The sequence below is a fragment of the Chaetura pelagica genome, unplaced genomic scaffold, assembly GCF_000747805.2.
Source record: "Chaetura pelagica isolate M959 unplaced genomic scaffold, ChaPel_1.0 scaffold346, whole genome shotgun sequence".
In the NCBI taxonomy this organism is placed as follows: Eukaryota; Metazoa; Chordata; class Aves; order Apodiformes; family Apodidae; genus Chaetura; species Chaetura pelagica.
In genome coordinates, this window is record NW_009953797.1 from 1,511,627 (window position 1) to 1,517,626 (window position 6,000).

The window sequence follows — 6,000 nt, forward strand, 5'->3', positions numbered from 1 at the left end:
CACGATAGGTTTCTTATCTCTGGCAGCAGTTTTAGACCATGTGAAGGTTCTTCCAGCCCCTGGGGCAGAGTGAGCTGGCTGAGACAGGCATGCTAGGCAGCACCTTTGCGTTATGCTTCTTGAAACAAACAACTAGCCTCTGCTTGCTACTGCTCTAAATCTGGGGCAGTTTATTAATTCCTCCAAACCAAATGCAAATCTCAACCTAGAAACACTCTAGTCACACTACTACCAGGCAGTTATTTTGTAACAGAGCACATATACATACATGCGGTAGAAAGAAACCCTTGTTAAATCAAGTGTTTTCCTCAAATCTAGAAATGCTATTGAATTAGTCCATGTAAGGCACGTTATCTTCCATAGCTGCACCCATCAGTGTTTCACTCCCAGCTCTGAACCACCAGCCATGCCCTTAGGGCTCAGCTGGAGGCAGTTCTCATGAGCTCAGCACCAAACTCACACTCAAACCACAGAATCCCAGCTACCGTATCTTAATCCATATGTGCCTGAGCAGCAACCCAGACACTGCAACAGATGGCAAAGAACAGCTGCACATGAAGCACCCTGAGAAAGAAGGATGAGCACCATAAGGAAAATAAAAATTCCAAAGGACTCCTTCCTCAGTGAAGAGGGAAATTACTGCTTGATCTTCCAAGAATTAATGACAGCAAGGAAACTCTTCTGCTGTCCAGGAAAAACCATACTAACTTACTGAAAAGCAGGCCCATAGCTTTAGCTGACCTGCCTGTTGAACAGACTGCAGCAAAGCATGTTCAAGAGAAAAAGCAAGTAAAAAAAAATATGTACTCAGAATACGGTTTCAATTCAAAATTGCCTTATGGGTCACCATAAGGTGCAACATCATGCTTGAAGATGTACCTGAAACAGCATCCTGAATAATATTTTCACTGACTTCCTTAGCAGAAATATCTCAAGTTATCAAACACTTATCAACAAAACTAGACAGTTCTTTTAAAATGTTAAATTTGAAGGAGAGCCATTGATTATTTTTTTTTAAGGCCTTCTCAGAAAACAAAATAAAAGAGGGGAAAAAGCTGAAATATGCCTTTGATAGAAGTTCTGCATTTTTTCACAGGGCTATGCTTCTATATGAGAAAAATATAATGTTAAATCATTGTTTGACATAGGCACCCTGTCAGGGTTCGACTCAGGATCAGCAATTAAATGAATTACAATGCTCTCAATCCCCTCCCCTTCCTGCCTAGGGAAAGGAAAGACTTTCTGGATTGAAAAATAGACAGCTTTAAATAGTAATGATAAAATAAAACGAAATTTGTAAAAATATATACAAGTACATGCAGGAATGTGCAAGACTCTTATTGCCTCACCCACGCACCCAGGAATTCCCACAGCATCTCCTGAGCTGTGAGCAATCCCTAAACGTACCGGAGCGCTGCTGGAGACACCGGCAGAACAGAGAGGAGCTGAGGGGAGAGTTATGAGGGTCAGGAGAGCACAGACCTAGGGATCAATGGTGATGCATGGATGAAGTCCTCCCTGGACGCTGGCCACGAACAGAAGAAAAGGAAAAGAAGGCTTGACTTCTGTGATCCCTGAATTATATATGGGGTGGAATACTTCGGTTCCCTGACTTTGCCATCTGTCTAGTCTGCCCTCCCTACAGGAGGGTGGTAGATAAGACTCTTCTGCTCCTTTAAGTGTCCTAAGTGGCAAATTTGACAAGCAGTGCAAAGTGTCCTTGGTCTCTCAGCAGTAACTATAAACATTTGGGCATTTTCAGTCCACTAGCTAGAAAACTTGCTGCTAGTTTCAGCAAGTGTGAGAGTTCATTGAAGAAAAAAAATACAAAAATCAATAAAAAGAAAATTGGCTTCCTCCTGACTCAAGGCAGGACACAGCCCCCCAGGACAAACTGGGGAAGTCAGTTAATGCCTTTGGTAAGACAGCAGAGAACGGCATACCCTAAAAAAAGGTCCAAAGGGCAGAGACCCCATGCAGGAAGGAGTGCATCTATTCCAGCAGCCTTGGGAAACTAAGTTACTAACTCCACCCAGAAGCAGTTATGTTTGTAGCAACAATTTAAGCCAACTCCTACAGCAGCCGAAGGTACAGCTGTAAAGAGGTGCTTCTATGAACTGCAGGTGAGGTGAGGTCTGTGTAATGAAGCAGGGGTGGTGGTTGCAGTAAGGCTGCCAAAAGGAGAGAGCTAAGGAAAGAACTCACACCTAAGCCTTTCTGTAGGCCATATTATTTCAGCTGGGGCAAATTCAGCTGGTGGAAGGTGGCAGAAGTGCTGGAAATAGTGGATTGCTCAGAGAGGGACAGCAGTCTGCACAGCAGTGAGATTCTCCTGGCTTCAGGAGTTAAGCATAGTTAGCAAGGTCCTTAGGCAGGCACAGCTGCAGGAAAAGTCCCAGGCCAATGCAGATTAGGTGGATGAAATCTGCTCACCTAGTATGAAGGCACATTTCCTGGAATTCAGTGCATTTCTGTGCTCTGCCACTCTGGAGTGCTTTTGTTCTTCTAACACTTCAGAGTAAATTAATGAATGTCAAGTAGGGATGTCCTTGACCCTGGTAACACTGTATGACATTATTTTTGTTCTTACATTTCTGGATGGTGCCAACTGCACTTGTGTAGAAGATTTTCAACAGAAACCCCTGGAAATGGAATCTCACCTCACAGACAAGTCAGTCCCCAGCAAGAAAGGAGTTCCTCATCTATAATAAAACTTACATTTAAGCAACAAACATATATTATTTACTAAACATAGCAGTCAATATATTGAGTAGTCAGTGAATACTCTAGACATCTGTGAAGAGATTTGCTTGATAAATAGTGATGCTCAAGTGTTCTTGCCATATTCTTTTTGCTACAGTTTTAAGCAACAAGGTGGGATGTTTGGTTCCTAATCAAGGTTTGGATACCAAACAGCCAAGAAACCACAGAGACCTGAGGAGGCAAAAAGTCAGACTGTTTAGCTTCCAGCAAGCTCCTTGAAAGCTCTTGTAATTTCACTTTTTGTTTTCAAGGAGAACATTCACTAAGAAAAATATTTACTTTTCTGACCAGCTTTAGTTGCCAGCTCTACCATTGACCCTGCTGTGAGACCTTTTGCAAGGCTTTGTCCCTCCACATCCTTTCTTATTCCTCATCAGTTTGTCTTACTTAGAATCAAGTTCTTCCTTACCATGTATTTTTGCAAGTCTTGCCACAAGTCATCTTTCATCTCTAGATGATGTCATAACAAAACAACCATGACACTGCAGCATCAGGGACAGAAAGGCCAGGCCCAATGAAGGAGACATCCACCAGAAATGCTCCAGCACCAGCACTTCCACCCCCCGGATCAGGGCCAGGTCTCAACACAGACACCGTCCCATGCATTAAGAGCCTACTCATTGCAGAAACAGCCCAAACCCCCACTCGGGTAGAGTTAGGATTTAACTGATCCACAGAGGAGGGGAAGAGGCAGCCAACCAAAGCCCTCCAAGCCTGCCAAAAGCCTCAGAGACATATTCCCAGAGACAAGCCATTCCCTCCAGCTTCTTTCCATGACTGTCCTCCTTAATTATCCTACCTTGAGGTATACACTGGTAACCTGTGCGCCTCCTGCAATTACACATATGTGGCTGGTTTTGTACTAATAGCACTTTTTCAGAAATCTAATACTGGTACATGGCTGACAAAAAAAACCCCAAACCAACAGCAAAGAAACAAAGAAAAAGAAGCTATTGTTGTGAGTTACATCCAGAATGGATGCAGAAAAGCACAACAGACCTAATTTGGTTTGATTGTGTGAATGCAGATCAGATTGTTTTCCTTTTGGCAGAAATTAGTCCAACACTGGGACAATCAAATCCTGTTGCAGTGCACAAACAACCCTGGGTAACAGGATAAAATCAACGTTGCATTTCTGTATTGGATAAAGCCAACATAAGTCTATATATTTTGCTTCCCTGCAAAAAGTGCAAAAAGGCAATACCCCTATTGAAAGGAAAATTAATGGCACCTCTATCCCTACCACCTGCAATTTCTTTAAGAGCAGACTGCAGGGATGTGTTCAATTGCTCTGCTTGTAGCTTTGGAAGCATACGACAAGAGATGTCTGCAAGAGTAGGCACAGAGCTGTCATTAGCTGCAAGAAGTTTCTTCTCTCCCTTCTTCTACTGTGTCCCTTTGCCCATATGCCTGTTTCACAGAAAAGTAGTAAGGTCTTAGGTAAATAAACACATGATGATGATGATGATGACACTTAGAAGAACCACACACTATCAGTGTGACTTCAGTAACAGCTCAGGACATAAGAACTCAATTTCTCTAGCCAACCCTGTATCTCTGCCAAGACTGTCAGTGCAAGATTGCTGTGCTTTCAAACAGCTCTTCCTGGTGCAGAGGAGAAAAATAAACTCATTTCCATTACAAGTGCTTTCGATTTACCTTTTTTTTTTTTTTTTTTAACTCCTAAGTACTGCCAGAATAGTTTGTATAATTTTTCTGAAAAAGTAAACACTTCAATGTCTTTCATGTTGCAAAGGTGGGTAAGGCAGGATGTTGGATAACTTACTTGTAATCTAACAAGAAACAGTTTCTACTGAAAAAAATGGTATATAATTTTGCAGACTGTTCCTATACGCTCAAGAATCTGCAAGAGCCAAAAGTAGCACAGCAGGAACAAAATGCTTTCTACAACTCTCATGTCCCCATTTTCTTCATTCTCTGAGCAAACTTTAAGAAACCTAGGCATACTTTTCCTCATGATTTGCATGACCCAAACAACATTTTTGGGAATTTCAGAATCTTGAGTAAAGAACTGTATGACAAATTTCAAACGTTTTGAACTCATGTGTACCTCAGAAAGAAATGCAAAAGAGAGCAAGCTACAGAAGTTTAACATTTGTTCTTGCTGTATTTCTGTTGTGAAATTCCTCCTGTGCCCCCAGGTTGCTTTCATGCATTTTTCATCAAATATTACACTGTGTAATTAACAAGCTATAAATGAGGTGACTAATTCTAATTGCTTACCCTCCTGCTGCATTTTAACAAAAGCAGAGATTTGTAAAAGTCATCTGGAATGCTATAAGCTCATATTTCTTTCAGCTTTCCATAATGTAAATTACCTAAGCCAGGCATCATGGAAAAGCATATGCTGTCTATATACTTGCCCTAAATGTTCTCGCCTGAAAAGATCACTGGGTTATTTGCTGTCTTCTGATTGCAGCTCATCTGCTAATGCCTGTGACCACCCAATGTACTGAAGCTCTACCAGTCATTTCTCTAAGGTTGTTGTACTATTCCTTTTAAAAGAACACTTTTGTGTCGAGTCCTTTCTTGGAATTTTTGCACTATATGGGTTTCATATTCTACTAATTTATGACTGAAATCCATGAGGAATAGCATGTAATTTAGCAAAACGTAAAACCGTTTTCAATGTTGTACTGTCCTTTGTACTAACATCCTTGAAACTCACTGGGTATGTACCTAATCTCTGTGGTGGCAAATGTTCTCTTATCACTAAATTGAACTTACATAAAATAGTTCATGCCTTGATCATGCAATCCTAAGAACAGAATGAGCTTGGGCTCAGCTGGGACTAAGTGAAGGACCTGCATGACAAACAAATAGCATGGCAGCCTCTTTTCCAACATATTCTAGCTGCAGATCACCTACAGAGCTGAAATGAGCAACCAGAAGCCTGCTTTTTTCCATCATTGCGAATTTCCCCATGACTTCATTTAAATACTTTACTTACTGCAGCAACTATTATGTTTGTGCTTTTCACAGTAACTGAGAAAATCACTGACATTACTTCCCCATGTGAGACCTGCACAAGTGGGAAATACTGATTTCTTCTCGTATTGTTCTGCTTGGTATTACTGCTTGCCATGTTTCTTCTTTCATTTTTCATTCCCCATTCCCAGCTTACTCTACATTTCTAGTAGTCAAGCACTATTGAGCATTGTCATAGCTACTTACATTACAGTTAGTTCCAAACACATTTTTTTTGCATCTGGAAAG